Source organism: Schistocerca gregaria, chromosome 1, assembly GCF_023897955.1.
Source record: "Schistocerca gregaria isolate iqSchGreg1 chromosome 1, iqSchGreg1.2, whole genome shotgun sequence".
Lineage (NCBI taxonomy): Eukaryota > Metazoa > Arthropoda > Insecta > Orthoptera > Acrididae > Schistocerca > Schistocerca gregaria.
This window is the reverse complement of record NC_064920.1, coordinates 252,064,672-252,082,918: the sequence shown is the minus strand read 5'-3', so window position 1 is coordinate 252,082,918 and position 18,247 is coordinate 252,064,672. Positions and strand designations below refer to the sequence as shown.

General features: G+C 42.2%; 1 protein-coding gene and 1 pseudogene across 1 annotated transcript in view; one reads left to right on the top strand and one right to left on the bottom strand.

Moving 5' to 3' along the window:
- Positions 1 to 18,247, bottom strand: part of LOC126339265 (nitric oxide synthase, salivary gland) — a 1,479,392-nt gene that overhangs the window by 1,341,174 nt on the left and 119,971 nt on the right. The window lies entirely within an intron of this gene.
- Positions 267 to 384, top strand: LOC126289032 (5S ribosomal RNA; annotated as a pseudogene).

Here is an 18,247-nt window from a genome sequence, read left to right as displayed (position 1 = left end):
AACCTTAATTTCAGAAAGAACTTTCTGAGAATATATATTTGGAGCACAGTATTGTATGGTAGTGAAAATGGACTGTGGGAAATCGGGAACAGGAGAAAATCAAAGCATTTGAGATGTGGTGTTACAGGCGAATGTTGAAAATTAGGTGGACTGATAAGGGAAGGAATGAGAAGGTCCTGGACGGAATCGGAGACGAAAGGAACATATGTAAAACATTGACAAGGAGAAGGGACAGGATGATAGCACATCTGTTAAGACATCTGGGGGGCAACGGCCTTGCCGCAGTGGATACACCGGTTCCCGTCAGATCACCGAAGTTAAGCGCTGTCGGGCGTGGCCGGCACTTGGATGGGTGGCCATCCAGGCCGCCATGCGTTGTTGCCATGTTTTGGGGCGCACTCAGCCTTGTGATGACAATTGAGGAGCTACTCGACCGAATAGTAGCGGCTCCGGTCGAAGAAAACCGTCATAGCGACCGGGAGAGCGGTGTGCTGACCACACGCCCCTCATATCCGCATCCTCAGTAAGGATGACACGGCGGTCGGATGGTCCCGTTGGTCCACTTGTGGCCTGAAGACGGAGTGCTTAGTGCTGAAGACATCAGGGAGTGACTTCTATGGTAGCAGAGAGAGCTGCAGAGGGCAAAAACTGTAGAGGAAATCATTCAGAAAATGAGTGAGGAGTTAGGTTGCAAGTGCTACTCTGAGATGAAGACATAGGCACAGGAGAGGAATTCGTGGTGGGCCGCATGAAACCAGTCAGGAGGCGACACAAACAAAACAAAAAACAAAAAGATCTTTCATAAGACAATAAAGTGGATTCCTGACACTAAAGCAATCTCTGGAAATCTTCAACCACAGACTACATATTTTGCACAGTGAAATTTGGAAAAACTGCGTACAGTTCATTCCCGATTTGTAAATAGAATAGATAAAATGTATTCAAGTTTCAGTCGTGTATAAGGAAGAAGAGGGTACCTGAGGGTGATTAAAATAGGACGATTTATGTGCAACATCCAGTTATCCGATCTAGGCTTTCTGTGGTCGCCTTTAACCTCTTAAGGCAAATATTGGAATGGTTCGTTCATAGTGGGCGCTTTTCGTCGACGGAACTTTGAATTGAATCTCCCTTACCTTCAATTCTTAACTATATTTTAGCCATTACGGATGCAGGCATAGACACTCTTGGTGAAGCTAGCAAATTGATAAGATACAGCTGTGACTCATTGAATCAATAGCTCCAGAATTAGTCTGCAGAATTTTTGTGAGAGAACTATAACAATAATAACTATTATTATTACTTCCTGTGGCTTAAAGGCCTGATGCAGTTGTTTTCAGTTTGACGCACTTCGGCGACTTGCGTCTCCCTAACCCGTTCCGCTCCCACCTCCACTGCGCCCCCCCTCCCCATAGCCCACAACCTTCCCATGAAGAATGGACGTTGCCAAGATGGGATGGCCTGTGACGCTCACCTTCACAGATAGCCGTACTGTTGGTGCCACCACAATGGATGGCTGTCTGTGGAGAGGCCAGATAAACATTTGATTCCTGAAGAGGGGCAATAGCCTTTCCAGTAGTTGTAGAGACATTACTGACTGATCTGTTCTTCAGCCAAAAAGGCCTTGCTGTGCTGCTACTGCAAATTGGTGAAAGCAAAGAGAAACTACAGCCGTTATTTTTCCCCAGGGCATGCATCTCTGCTGCGTGGTTTAATAATGGCGGCATCCCCTGGATAAAATATTCAGGAGGTACAATAATCCCCATTTGGATCTTCTGTTGGAGACTAGTGACTGCTCAAAAAGTTGTCATAATGAAAAATCCAAACTAAGACTGTGGAGTATGGAATGTTAGACACATTAATCGGCTGGAAACATCAGAAAATTTTAAATGGGAAATGGATAGATTGAAATTAGACATAGTGGGTGTGGTGTGCGTACTGTAAGAACTTTGGTACACACACCATCAGATTATTTGAATTGTCGCTCTAATGAAGTAGGCGAGTGTCAGCAATATGCCTCGTGGTCTTATTGTGGCGTGTTTGTCTTCTGCCGTTAGGTCACACGATAGAAATGCCACTAGCACGTTTAGAGTAGCAGATTGGCGGTGATCAACTTTAAACAGAACTTGATTAATTTTCACACACATTTATTAAAATAATAAAAAGCCTAAAAATTTCTTAAATTGGTTTTGGATGCTATTTACAATTAACAGTCTGAAGTTCCTTTGGCATTGGTAAGTTAATCTTATTCTCACATATATCTCTGATACGTGACAAAGTGTCTATACATTTCTCTTCATGGCTATGTACAGGAATATGGTAATATTATTAGGCGCAGACTGAAACTTGACTATAGACTAATGCAGACTGACTAATCGGAGGTCTGTACACTCGTTATAATACCTCGCGCGTTCCGGTATTACTGCGGGAGTGTGATCCGCGAGGAGAAAAGGTTCTACGTTAGCAGCAATCTCATTGGCTGCGTTACATATTAATACGCGGATCGGCGGAAGCAGAATTTGGTCCGTCTCTAAGGCAGCGCGATCTCGTAGTGTGGAGACGGACGAGCGCTGCGCCTGCGCTCTCTGCTGGGCAAGTTGTGTACGCGCTGACTACGCGGAACTATGTACACAACAGTGGGAATTAGTAAAGTTCTATGGAACAGGACTTGTGGTCAACAAACCGAACTATGGGGGTAATGCAGGTGTGCATTTAATAATGAATAATAACGAAGGAATGGGGGTAGGTTACTGTGAACAGCATAGCTAACGAGTTATCAAAGCCAAGATAGACATAGAGGCACTAGGAAATTCCTTATTGTGATGGTGGCACACAGATTTCGGAACAAGATATACAATGTAAGATGTTTCCAACGGGAGATGTGCATTAGTTGTGAACTGCAGATTAAAACTGATGAAATTGCCTAAAGGTAGGAAATTAATGCGATGAGTCCTGAACAAGTTGACAGAACTAGAGGTTGTTGAGAGTTTCAGGCATTAGGCAACGTTTGACTGGAACAGGGGGAAAATAGAGAAAAATGTAAGTTAATGCCGATGAGCAGGAGAAACAGATCTTTAATGCTCGCCGGCCGCTGTGGCCGTCCGGTTCTAGGCGCGTCAGTCTAGAACCGCGTGACCGCTACGGTCGCACGTTCGAATCCTGCCTCGGGCATGGATGTGTGTGATGTCCTTAGGTTAGTTAGGTATAAGTAGTTCTAAGTTCTAGGGGACTGATGACCACAGATGTTGAGTCCCATAGTGCTCAGAGCCATTTAATGCTTGGAGACAGCGTACTGCTCGACGTATTCACGTAGTTTAAATATCTGATCGTAATGATTCAAAGCGATATGAAGTGGAAGGAGCATTTGAGGACTGTGGTAGTGCAAGCAAATAGTCGACTTCGTTTTATTGGGAGGATTTTAGAACAGTATGGTTCGTGTGTAAAGGATACCGCATATACGACGCCGATGTGACCTGTTCTTCAATACTGCTCATTTGGGATCCTTAGCAGGTCGAACTGGTGTAGGAATCTAAGCAATTCAGAGATGGGCTGCTAGAGTTGTTACTAGCAGGAAAGTGCTACGGAGATGCTTCGGGAACTGAAATGGGAATCCCTGGAGGGAAGATGACGTTCTTTCCGAGGAATAATGTTGAGAAAATTTAGGGAACCGCTATTTTAAGCTGACTGCCGATGATTCGACTGCCGTCAACATAAACTGAAAGTAAGGAGCCCGGAGATAAGATACCATCTGGTGAGCAAGATTTACGAGACAGGCGAAATACCCTCAGACTTCGAGAAGAATGTAATAATTCCAATCCCAAAGAAACCAGGTGTTGACAGATGTGAAAATCACCGAACTATCAGTTTAATAAGCCACAGCTGCAAAATACTAACACGAATTATTTACAGACGAATGGAAAAACTGGTAGAAGCCGACCTCGGGGAAGATCAGTTTGGATTCCGTAGAAATGTTGGAACACGTGAGGGAATACTGACCTTACGACTTATCTTAGAAGAAAGATTAAGGAAAGGTAAACCTACGTTTCTAGCATTTGTAGAGTTAGAGAAAGCTTTTGAGAATGTTGACTGGAATACTATCTTTCAAATTATAAAGGTGGCTGGGGTAAAATACAGGGAGCGAAAGGCTATTTACAATTTGTACAGAAACCAGATGGCAGTTAGAAGAGTCGAGGGACATCATAGGGAAGCAGTGGTTGGGAAGGGTTGTAGCCTCTCCCCGATGCTATTCATTCTGTATATTGAGCAAGCAGTAAAGGAAACAAAAGAAAAGTTTGGAGTCGGTATTAAAATCCAGGGAGAAGAAATAACAACTCTGAGATTCGCCGATGACATTGTAATTCTGTTAGAGACAGCAAAGGACTTGGAAGAGCAGTTGAATGGAATAGAGAGTGTCTTGAAAGGAAGATATAAGATGAACGTCAACAGAAGCAAAACAAGGATAATGAAATGTATTCGAATTAAGTCGAGTGATGCGGAGGGAATTAGATTAGGAAATAAGACACTTAAAGTAGTAAAGGAGTTTTGCTATTTGGGGAGCAAAATAACTGATGATGGTCGAAGTACAGAGGATATAAAATGTAGACTGGCAATGGCAAGGAAAGCGTTTCTGAAGAAGAGAAATTTGTTAACATCGAGTATAGATTTAAGAGTCATGCAGTCGTTTCTGAAAGTATTTGTATGGATTGTAGCCATGTATGGAAGTGAAACATAGACAATAAATAGTTTGAACAAGAAGAGAATAGAAGCTTTCCAAATGTGGTGCTACAGAAGAATGTTGAAGACTAGGTGGATATATCACGTAACTGATGAGAAGGTATTGAATAGGATTTGGGAGAAGAGAAGTTCGTGGCACAACTTGACTAGAAGAAGGGATCGGTTGGTAGGACATGTCCTGAGGCATCAAGGGATCACAAATTTAGCATAGGAGGGCAGCGTGGAGGGTAAAAATCGTAGAGTGAGACCAAGAGATAAATACACTAAGCAGATTCAGAAGGATGTAGGTTGCAGTAGGTACTAGCAGATGAAGGAGCTTGCATAGGATAGATTAGCATGGAGAGCTTCATCAAACCAGTCTCAGGACTGAAGACTACAACTACAACAACGACAATGGAAGCATACAGACGATCGTTTTTCCTTCACTCTGTTTGCCAGTACCCTGTACTGGCCACCCTGCGCCACACACAGTACAGTGGCTTGTGGAATATCTATGTAGATGTAGAAGGTGATGATGATGATGATGATGTTTGGCTTGTGGGGCGGTCAAATGCGCGATTATCAGCGTCCGTACAAATTCCCAACCTTTGTTCCGTCCAATTACGCCCCTGTCATGAATGATGATTAAATGATGAGGACAACAGAAACACTCAGTCATCTCGGGGTAGGTGAAATCCCTGATCCAGCTGGGAATCGAACCCGGTACCCCGTGCTTAGGAAGCGAGAACGAGACCGCGAGACAACGAGCTGCAGACTAGATGAAGAAGGAACACAGCAGATGACGAATGGGCAGCTTTGAAAGGTGAAATAGTGAAAGCAGCAGAGGATGAACTTAGGTAAAAGACAACGTCTAGTAGAAGTACCTGGTTAATACAGTAGATATTTAATTTCATTGATGAAAGGAGAATATATAAAAACGCAGCAAATGAAGCGAAAGTGGAGACAGACGTCTAAAAAAATTAGACGGACAGAAAATGGTAGATGATTAAGCATGAATGAATAGGAAAAGCAAGCTGCATGCCAGGACTTGAAGGCACAAACGGTGTCTAGCGGCCACTCTGTTACCCCTCGCCTTGCAGCGTCATGCGAATCCGATATGGAGGAGCATATGGTCAAGCACACAGCTCCCCCGACCATTTTTCAGACTTTCCAGCCGCGGATCTCGTCAATTGGCATCACGAGGCTGAGTGTACCCCGTAACTGTCCTCCACCAAGTACTGGGATTCGAACCTAGTGCCTTCACATGGCATCTATCTACAGAGGCGGACATGAATGACAGCAAGATAAATGTAAGTCTAGGAGAATCAAGGGGGCCCTTGGAGAGAAAGAAAACAGCAGCACGAATGTCAAGAGCTCAGATGGAAGATCGGTACTGACCAACAAAGGAAATGCTGAAACGTGGAAGGAGTATATAAAGGGGCTATACAAGGGAAATGTACATGAAGACAGTATTATAGAAAGGAAAGAGGAAGTAGACGAAGATGAGACGGGAGTACGATATTGCGAGAAGAATTTGACAGAGCACTGAAAGATCTGTGTCGAAACAAGGCCGCTGGGGTAGACGACATTCCCTCAAAAATAATGACATCGCTGGAATAGCCAGGAACTATGAAATTCTTCCACCTGATGTGCAAGATATATGGAGTACGAAAAATACACTCAGACCTCAAGAAGAATGTAACAGTTCCAATTCCAAGGAGAGCAAGTGCTGATAGGAGTGAATATTATCGAACTGTTAGTTTAATAGGTCATGATTAAGAAGTATTTACAGAAGAAAGGAAAAGATGGTAGTAGTCGACATCGGGCAAGATGTAGAGAGATGTAGAAACCCGGAAGGATATACTGCCCCCATGAAGATAGGTTTAGGGAAACAAGTCTACGTTTACATCATTTGCAGACTTACAGAAAGCTTTGTACAGTGGAATACACTTCATGAGATTTCGAGGTAGCAGATGTAAACTGCAAGAAGCAGAAGGTTATTTACAGTTTGTACAGAAAGCAGACGGTAGTTGTACGAGTAACAGGCTGACTAGTGAGGGAAGCAATGGTTGAGAAAGGAGTGAGACGGTACGGAAGCCAATCCCCGATGTCATTCAGTCATTAAATTGAGCAAGTAGTAAAAGAAGCCAAAGATAAATTTGAAGTAGGGAATAAGATCAGAGAAAAGAAATAAAAACTTTGAAGTTTTCCGATGACATTGTAATTCTCTCAGAGACAACAATGGACATGGATCAGCAGTTGAACAAAAAGGCCAATGTCTTGAGAAGACGATGTAAGATGACATTCAATAAAAGCAAAACAGGGGTGATGGAATCTAGTCAAGTTAAATCGGATATTATATTGGTAAACAAGACACTACAGGTTGTAGACGGGTGAAGTAGAGAGGACATAAAATGTAGACTGGCAATGGCATGAAAAGCGCTTGTGAAGAAGAGAAATTTGTTAACATTGAATATAGATTTAAGTGTTGAAAGTCTTTTCTGTAGGTATTTATTTGCAGTATAGCCTTGCATGAAAGTGAATAGAAGCTGTTGAAATGTGGTACTATGGAAGAATGCTGCAGATTAGATAGGTAGATCGTGTAATTAATAAGGGGGTACTGAATGCAGTTGGGCAGAAATGAAATTTATGATTCAACTTTTCGAATAGAAGGGATCGATTGATGGAATTCCACGGAGTCAACCATTTAGTATCGGTAGTAAGTGTGGAGTGTGTGTGTGTGTGGGGGGGGGGAATTGTAGAGGGAGACTAAGACATAAATATAGCACGTGGATTCAAATGGATGTGCCTGGTTTAGGTTTACGGCTATGATAAAGCTTGAATAGGATACATCAGCATGGAGAGCCGCATCGTCTTCGGACTAAAGTCCACAACAAAACAACAACAACCCACACCAGTAATCGTGCCAGAGAAAGGGGACCTACAGTATACCGCGGAATCCCAAACAACTATTGTTCCCGGCAAATCTACGCATCACAGAAAGACGCAGATTTAAAGCGTACTGACAAGTGGTTAGACCAAGATTCGATCTCTCGAGCTCTCGTTCGAGACGCGCGCGTTGTAGTCCACGAGGCCGGAGCAGTAACAGAAATGAAAACTTAAATAAGTGTCACGTATTACGGAATGTGGAAGTTTCTCCTTTCTGGAGTGAGCCCTCTTCGTGGAAGATCTGTTGCTTTAATGATGCTGATAATGCATGTTATCCTCTGCCTACACTACCCCTGTGATGTTCTTCGTGTTTGAGGAGATTCGATTAGTGGACGACGAACCAAGCGAATAAACATATGTCAGGGAAGCAATGGTTTCCCCTATTCCACGTTTTAAGAATGAGTATACGAATACCTTGTACAATGGTCCAAATGATCCAAACTGCAGATGTATGCAACTGAGGACAAACACAAATATTAAACGCTGGCTGGCACTGTTCGTGTGGAGGCATGCTTTAGGACTTTCCGAATAGATTGACAACCACACACAACGGTTTCCCGGAGTTTATCGACATTTTCGACAGGCTGGAAAACATCAGAGCTTTTAAATATCCCAACACAAGAGAGTTTTATAGTTTCAAGGAAGGGGGTAGGAAGCCATGATACTGGCGAGCCACGAACGAAACACTTGTCGAAATACTGTATGCCAGTAGTCAGGTATCCACAATAAAAGCAAAGCATGCCAGTTTATCACTCTGTAATTTACACCTCGCTTGCTTCATGACTTCAGTTGTGCATACGTCGTATTAGTGAAATCATTGCTTTCCGGGCTTACGTTTACCAGAATTATTTGCTTATTTCCTTGTCCCCTACTCGCCTCTTGCTTTTTTACCTATAATAGGTAAGCACTCTCTTAGATAGTTGAAGTACAAACAAACAAAACACTGCGAACGTTGTTGACCCATAAATACTATTCTATACACGATTTATATTGTTAGTTGAGCTTGCTTATGTTTGGAATTACTAATTTTGAATATATACAAGTTTCTGTTTATTTCCTCAGTTATTCTCCTAGAAATAACCACATAATGAACGTAAAACCAGTTCTCTCGCAGCACTCGCTACGGCAACTCAAATGAAAGAGTAGATGTGTAGCTCAACCAACAGCGCTTACACAACAAACTAGTACGATTGCGTCAAACAGTTGCATGTTTGTATCGCAAACAATGAGAAAGTGGAGAATTTCGTGCAAATATGCTCGGTGCAGCTTAAACGAGAGAAGCTATCATCGGCAGATTGTGAGAAATTCAAACACAAGCACCCGAAATATTGACATCTTCTCGCCGTAGATCAAACACCTCTTTGAAGACTACAACACGAGGAGCAAGTATTTGTTTGCATTCCGTTTCAAGAGGCTTGCGACAGTACAGGACAGGGGTATTGATGCTTGTTTCTGTAGCAATATTCAGTTCGACGTAATTTTCTGTCTCATGCATATTTTCCTGTTTCACAAATGGAAGTGTCTCCAGTGTGAACAGTTTATATTCATGCAAAATATACACTATCAAAATAGTGCATCCCCATCTAGATTAATTGAATCAGTAGTTTGAATGAGGGTAAAAAGTGCCATAGTGCACTTTTTTCATCACATGTGTTACCATGTTCACGTACATTGTGAGTTATAAAAAGAGAACGAAAACCACTCATGTACCGCCTTAATCGGACTTGGAAACATTCCTTTATTTCGAGAATATTGTAAGTTTAAAGTTCGCCTACGCTCAAAGCTGTGTAACGTTAACAGCTGGTGTTCCTATCTGCTGTTCGACTGCTTAAAACCTCGTGTTTATAGTGAATAAGCACACTGTTTTGTGTTTAATGAAAGGCATGCCTACGAAAAAAACGGCATTTGGGATAGTGTAATGCATAAAGAATAAAGCAGTATTCCAAATGACGTCGTTAATAACTGCAAATCGTGAATTATAGGGGAAAGCATCGATAAACAAATCAACGAGCTCCCCGTTAAAGAAACACACTACATTGATCAGAATAGAAAGTATCTGAGTCCTAAGTTTAACGTCAAAACCATGTACGACCTCTTTTTCAAAAACTATTTAAGTCTTTCTGAGGAAGTAAAATTTGACTTTTAGAGAAAGTGCTACCACAACTGTGGTTATAGATTTGGAAGTCCTCAAAGCGAGGTATGTAGTACTTGCGAAGAACTAACTACAAAGACATACTGTGGGCATCCAAACGACAATGCAAAGCGAGCTGCTGCTCCTAAAAAGAACGTTCAAATTCAACAAGTTTTGAAGTTTTATAACAAATAGGAAGATATAAAAACTAATTGCTCTAATGACCTCAAGGTTGGAGCACTTATATTTTTATGCAATACCAAAACGGTCCGCTCACGAAATGTTTTAAGGAAATTCGGGTTAAAAGTATTCTGCATGCACAGTATGAAAACAGATTCTCCTGATATCTATGTTCAACCTCAAGGAGAAGCTGAACGTGGACCTGGCGAATTACGTAGCGTAATGTGGTTGAAAATAACCAACATGGGCTCCAATATTTGAGAACTTCCCCTTTCCTCCTGCGGAGGCCAAAACTGCATAAACAAAGTGCTTCCCATAGCAACGACACTCCTTTCTTCAGTGGGACTGTGAAGAGCAAAATCAGATGACTAGACTCACCTCAACAATACATTGATTTAATTGAGTTCTGAAGGATTACAGGATTCAATATTACCCAGATCTCTGCTGAAAAAAATTTTGGATTAAAGACCTGGTGACTTAACAAAAAGCCGGCCGATGTGGCCAAGCGGTTCTAGGCACTGAAGTCTGGCACCGCGCTGCTGCTACAGTCGCGGGTCCGAATCCTGCCTGGGGCATGGATGTGTGTGATGTCCTTAGATTAGTTAGGTTTAAGTAGTTCTAAGTCTAGGAGACAGATGACCTCAGATGTTAAGTCCCATAATGCTTAGAGCCATTTGAACCATTTTTTGAACTTAAAAAGAAAAGTCCTCATTTTCGACTTCCGAGGCAGTCAGAATACGTCTTACCTAAAGGTTACTTAACCGCATCTGAGTTCACTGATGGTGTGGTGAAAAACTCTTTCTTGCTACAAAATTACAACGTAGGAGTGCCTCATATTCAGACAGAAATGGGGTACAATGGAAAAATCCCATCACAAGACAAGAAGATGCAGAATCTAACCAACATAGTTACATACATTCCACGTGCGTACAGACTATTTGATCAGGAAGTGTAGCTGAGACTAAGAACAGCTACTGCAGAGGGCAGTAAAAGTGGAGGTCAGTGATGATTTTCATAGTAAACTTCGTAGATAATGCTTTCAAAATCTATGAGTAGTATACATATTTCCTGTATATGTTGTATCATAATGTTTTGCTAAAATACAACTGTTTCTCATGTTGTAATAAGAAGCTTTAGTGCCTAATTCGTTATCAGTTAGAAAAAGGGAACAAATACACGGTTTTTAATATACCAAAGCGTCTTTAGGGCAACTCAATTCATTCTTCCATGGTACTGAGATAGCAGGTTAATGTAAAGTCTCGTATAACTGGTTAGAACGAGAGAAAGTATTTGCTTTTCCTTCTTCAAACTGTGTTGTTGTTGTGGTCTTCAGTCCTAACACTGGTTTGATGCCGCTCTCCATGCTACTCTATCCTCTGCAAGCCTCTTCATCTCCCAGTACCTACTGCAGCCTACATCCTTCTGAATCTGCTTAGTGTATTTATCTCTTGGTTTCCCTCTACGACTTTTACCCTCCACGCTGCCCTCCAGTACTAAATTGATGATCCCTTGATGCCTCAGAACATGTCCCACCAACCGATCCCTTCTTCTAGTCAAATTGTGCCACAAACGTCTCTGCTCCCCAGTCCTATTCAGTACCTCCTCAATAGTTATATGATGTACCCATCTAATCTTCAGCATTCTTCTGTAGCACCACATTTCGAAAGCTTTTATTCTCTTCTTGTCCGAACTAGTTATCGTCCATATTTCACTCCCATACATGGCTACACTCCATACAAATACTTTCAGAAATGGCTTCCTAACACTTAAATCTATACTCGATGTCAACAAATTTCTCTTCTTCAGAAACGCTTTCCTTCCCATTGCCAGTCAACATTTTATATCCTCTGTACTTCGACCATCATCAGTTATTTTGCTCCCCTAATAGCAAAGTTCCTTTATACTTTAAGTGTCTCATTTCCTAATCTAATTCCCGCAGCATCACCCGACTTAATGAGACTACATTTCATTATCCTCGTTTTGCTTTTCTTGATGTTCATCTTATAACCTCCTTTCAAGATACTGTCCATTCCGTTCAACTGCTCTTCCAAGTCCTTTGCTGTCTGCGAAAGCCATTTCTGACCAGTTCGAGGTTTTTCTTTGTCCAAAGTTTTCAGCTACAAACAACTACGAGCATGACACAGACGAGCTGTTATTAAGACATGAGCATCTGTGTTGGACGTCATGTGCGACTTGTCGCTTTTCAAAATCCTACCCTAGCCATGGTCGCACTGGGGGCAATTTTCAGTTTTTATGGAGCTCAGTTGCGTGCTATGTGTCCCTTTATGCGCTGAGGGTGTGTCTGAAGCTCATGAATAAACACGGAACATAGGCTCGAGACCTAATAGTAACAGAACAGTATTTTCTTTTAATATGAACTTATCACCAACTGCATCGATAAAATGTCGTGCAGGACATGCCACACCATCAAAACCGTTCAGTCATCATTACACATAAAAATCTACCTACCGACACAGTTTCCCGTTCGATGGCATCCCCTTACAAAATGTTTGATATATGACGATCGGTTGTGGTTTCCAGACACAACGAAACAAGTCTGCAATATTATGAAAACTAACCAACACACTCTTGAAGATTCACCGCCGCAGCTTCTCCCTACGTTCTGTAAATGAGCTCTATTGTGAATGGCTTCGTCAATTGCTTGTGCAGTTCAAATGTAAGTATTTCAGTTAATACAGTGTTGACCCTCAACGGCGGTAGAGAAATGGTCTTCACGTGTTGCAGGCTTTCATTGAGCGAGAGACTGCGGTGAGGTTTGAAGTCCAAACCTCGATGATAACTCAAATTTCACATCACCAGATCGCTCCCCTTACTGGACAGTTACCGGCGACGACTTGCTTTAAGCCTCATCTTCTCAGCTTACTGTTTCGAACGTGAGTGATAAGAGCGATGTAACAGTATCCTCAAACTGGTTAGGCACACCGATGTTTGTGTTCTGTTGGGATGCGCAATTAATCTCAAGTCACAGCGGGCACATCTAGAACACAGCTAGTTTGCGGTGCAACGGTAATCACCACGTTGCGCTCTAGTCCTCTGTAACTACTGCTTAAATATTGCCAGCGTTAATTGGTGACCACGGAGGCTATTGTAAGTTCAGAGCTGCGTAGCCTGTTGTCAAGAGCCAGAGCAACAACCGTAACGAAATCCCGTAGGGAGACTGTAGTTCCATTAGGAAACCGGCGCACCACCCAACTCCCCGAACTATAACAGGAATGATTCGTAGGTTGTGTTGTGAGCTTCTTTTTGGCACTCACGCAGTTATTACATATAACATTTTTACGATACATTAGTGATTTAAAATTACGAAATGCAAGCGCAGCAGTGTTTGGCTTTCTCATTTCTCTCTCCCTCCTCTCTCCACTCTCCACTCGAACACTTTTACTCTGCAGAACATCATCTAGGTAACTGTGTAGCGAAACGTATTACCGAAAGAAATCTTGTAATTTCCGACCTCCTTACTTTCATCGGTTTATTCGTTTTATCTTCTCCAATTTACTCTCCATCTCTTCTCAAACAGTTTCTCCACTTCTTTTCCTTCTCACAACTTTGCGTCTTCTTTAGTCTGTCATCATTCTTTACACAGTACTACAGTGAGAAATCATATACTTTTCAACACCTTTACTTTCGGCGCCTAATTCTTTTTGTGTTCTTCTCACATCGCTTCTACGCCTCTTTTTCTTCCTGCATCATTCCGTCTACTTTAGTCTGTCGTCAGTTTCATGCACTCTATTTTTATTTTTCAAGATTCTATGAAATTATCATCCTCTTTGTGGCTGAATAATAAATCAGTTTCTTATGACTAAGTTGCACGTAAAAATATCATTAAACCTAGCACACAGTGGTTTTCTTAAACCAACCAATTTCTGCAGCGAGCATGTCAGCTGCGATTGAGAGTAGACGCAGCGTTACTTCCTTTTTCTCATGTGCATTTTTCCCGCATCGGCGCGGTGTCGGTACTATTATTAACGGATCTGGTATGTCTAATTTAAGTAGCGCCCGAATGGCCTTCATATCACCACCAGATATCCCCACTCCACTCCAGAGGACGTAATATTTATACACCACTTGTCTTCGAGCAATGTTATTGATGTGTAAGTGAGCTAACGTAACCCGCATGTTTGCAAATCGTATAAATAAGGCGGGACTTGGGAATCAACCGCGTATTCACCTACTAAGGTGTGGAAAATAGCTTAAATACCACATCTAGGTTGGCTGGCACACCGACATTCGTCGTAAATCCACTCGGCAAAGTTGATCACGGGCCAGTGTACCTCCCACTCCCAAAATCGGCGCTTTAAGACGAACGGCTATGCGGTAGGGTCAGAAGCTGAGCTACGAGTACTCTACTCGAAATCCGTTCTAACACTCAGTGAATGACAAACAGAAACTACATGCTAAAGACGTAACATGGACCTTCACGTCGCAGAGAAGCAATCAGAGTGGAACAGCAAAAAGGGGTCGTATGTTATTAAGTAAGAGGCAAACGAGTTTTTGGGTCAAATGACAAACTGCTTGTGTCTGATTAAAACAGTGTGCTGGACCAGTAGCCTAAAGCAGAAACTTACCCGTCTCGGGCAATTCCCTAACCGACTAAGATGTCCAAAAACGACCCTCAACTTGTTACGGATATAACATGGCGTTATCAAGCCATGGCTGTTGTCCTTAGCGTTAAGTTAGTTTAAGTATTGTGTAAGTCTAGGGACGGATGATCTCAGCAGTTTGGTCCCTTAGGAATTCTCACACATTTAAACATTTGAACGTTATCGAGCAGTCATCGTTGTGACCTAATACACTACGCGCCATTAAAATTGCTACACCAAGAAGAAATGCAGATGATAAACGGGTATTCATTGGACAAATATATTATACTAGAACTGACATGTGATTACATTTTCATGCAGTTTGGGTGCATAGATCCTGAGAAATCACTACACAGAACAACCAACTCTTGCCGTAATAACGGCCTTGATACGCCTGTGCATTGAGTCAAACAGAGCTTGGATGGAGTGTACAGATACAGCTGCCCATGCAGCTTCAACACGATACTACAGTTCATCAAGAGTAGTGACTGGCGTATTGTTACGAGCCAGTTGCTCGGCCACCATTGACCAGACGTTTTCAATTGGTGAGAGATCTGGAGAATGAGCTGGCCAGGGCAGCAGTTTAACATTTTCTGTATCCAGAAAGGCCCGTATAGGACCTGCAACATGCGGTCTTGCATTATCCTGCTGAAATGTGGGGTTTCGTAGGGATCGAATGGAGGGTAGAGCCACGGGTCGTAACACATATGAAATGTAACGTCCACTGTTCAAAGTGCCGTCAGTGCGAACAAGAGGTGACCGAGGCCTCTAACCAATGGCACCCCATACCATCACGCCGGCTGATACGCCAGTATGGAGATGACGAATACGTGCTTCCAGTGTGCATTCACCGCAATGTCGTCAAAGACGGATGCGACCATCATGATGCTGTAAACAGAACCTAGATTCATCCGAAAAAATGACGTTTTGCCATTCGTGCACCCACATTCGTCGTTGAGTACACTATTGCAGGCGCTCCTGTCTGTGATGCAGCGGCAAGGGTAACCGCAGCCATGGTCTCCGAGCTGATAGTCCATGCTGCTTCAAACATCGTCGAACTGTTCGTGCAGATGGTTGTTGTCTTGCAAACGTCTCCATCTGTTGACTGAGGGATCGAGACGTGGCTGCACGATCCGTTACAGCCATGCGGATAAGATGCCTGTCATCCCGACTGCTAGTGATACGAGGCCGTTGGGATCCAGCACGGCGTTCCGTATTCTGCTAACAGTCATTGGATCTCGACCAACACGAGCAGAAATGTCGCAATACTATAAACTGCAACCGCGATAGGCTACAATGCGAGCGTTATCAGAATTGGAAACGTGATAGTACGCATTTCCGCTCCTTAGACGAGGCATCATAACAACGATTCACCAAGCAACGCCGGTCAACTGCTGTTTGTGTATGAGAAATCTGTTGGAAACTTTCCTCATGTCAGCACGTTGTAGGTAAATGCTCTGAGAAGCTAATCATTTGCCTATCAGAACATCTTCTTACTGTTGGTTAAATTTCGCGCCCATCTCACGTCATCTTCGTGTTGTAGCAATTTTAATGGCCAGTAGTATATTATCCCACGTTCAGAATCGGTTAACTCATTACGTGTGGCTGTGTTCGTAACTCACGTGTCTGCAGCATACTGCTTAGATATAGTGTCTACACTGTAGCCATTGCCGCAGCTAACTGGCAACTTTCCGGTATAATAGACGGGACATCGTCACATGATTTTCGAACTGCGTTTTAAAACTTAAAATAATATTAGGTTACGGCTTCACCAGGTTGGTGTATCGGTAAGGATCCTCCTGTTTTATTTAACAATTCGACTTCCATTTCGCTGAACTCTCATTATGGCTGTGGACACTGTTTTTTACTCTAGAGGTCAACAGTAGTACTTTTCTCTCTTATTGTATGGAGCATGTTACGATCATCATTTTCACTGCCGGAGTAGATACTTTTTCACACTGTTTATCTTCACACTTTTTTTGAATTAAACCTTCTTTTCTCTGGATTTCTTTATTGAGGAATATAAAATGAACGAATTAAGTGTTGTTGCTCTGCTTCTAGAATTTCGACAGTGCTAGGAAGTCGTTTCTCTTTCTTTCGAATCTTTTGATTCCGGGAAACCTTCGATTTTTTCATTTAAATTTATGCGCTCCCATAGCTCTACAAGAACAAGGAGGGTAAACCAACTTCCTAAGCCCCACATATCATTTTAAAGAACTGTTATTACAGCGTAGGGGATTAGCGTAATGCGAATTTTTGGAAGATTTATCGGAATTTAGTGAAAACGTTTTGTTTTTTGTTCCGGAAAAGTTGGCGATACTCTTCGATGTGTTTGTACTTTGCTAATATCGTACGTTATCAGCACGCTGCAAGAAATGTGCGAAGAAACGACACGGCAAAGCCCACACGGTGATTCTCGTTCAGTATGTTTTTCGCTTTTTATAGCCACATCAACACAGCTGAATAGTCATTATGCAATCGCGGAACACTGCTTCAGTAAACTCCAATAATCCATTTATTCCACAATATTAAGTACGGGTATCATGAACTCGTTAGGACGTACCACGTTATCGCCAGTTTCTGACGAAAAGACCATTTATTTCAAGAATACTCCTCAAATACTAGTCATGAGCGCATCGTAGATTTCTGCGACCATCAGTCCTGAGCGGCAGAGGACGATGCATCGTCCACTGAGCTGTCATTCTTGCAGTGAACACTGCCTTGTGCTCTAGAGATGAACGACAGATTGCGAATGAGTATTTGAAATGCACTTTCTGCTCTTCGGGTTCGATTTTGTTGCTAAGAAGTTGTATTATCATATTACCGAGAAACTTGAGAACGTCATTCTTTGTGACACTAACAGCTCTGAAAGTCGATCAAAGGTTTTCCGATTTATGTAGTAGCACAACTGACACAAATCTAGTCCGGCGACCATTATGTGCTGTTGTCACACTCAAGTGTTTTCAACTAATTAGTCTTCCACATTAAGCTTATTGACTAATACACTTCATAGTTCCTAACATTTTATTTATACGAAAGTCGATGTGTCATCCTCATATATTACGCCAGAGGTATGTAGTTTTTTGTTTAAGAAAACGGAAGAATATACTTGATGTGTGCCGAATACGGTAAGCGAAAGTGCCAAATTGTCGGACGTATGCTGTGCTCGGAATTTTATACAGTTGTTTGGTAAGTGTTATAAGGAGGAGAGACCCCCAGCGTTGAGAACGACATTCTAAAACCGTCTGTACGATAATGTAGATTAAGGTCCCAGTTATCTCACTTTGCAGTCACTCTCAATGGTGGAACCTCGTTTGAGTGTAATGGACGAAAAAATTTCGGAATTTCGGGTGCTTTAAAAAGGAGGTGTTGCATAGGTGGCTGCGTGGGATGATAGTCAAGGTACAGCCATGACACGTAACTTAGACCATTATTTTTATTCGGTTAATTGGCGTAAATATATTTTTTTAAATTTTTTATATCTATTCTTCTGTTACATCGTTTTAATAGACGAATTAACTTTTTCAGTTGCTCTCATTTTTCTTCATGTCATTTTTTTCCACTTGGAATCTTCGTGCATGTGAATTTAAAAAACTTTGTTTATCTGTCGCAATATGTAAACATTTGTAAACGTCGATCTACCGTTTAAAAAACGAAAAACGAAATGGTATCAGAA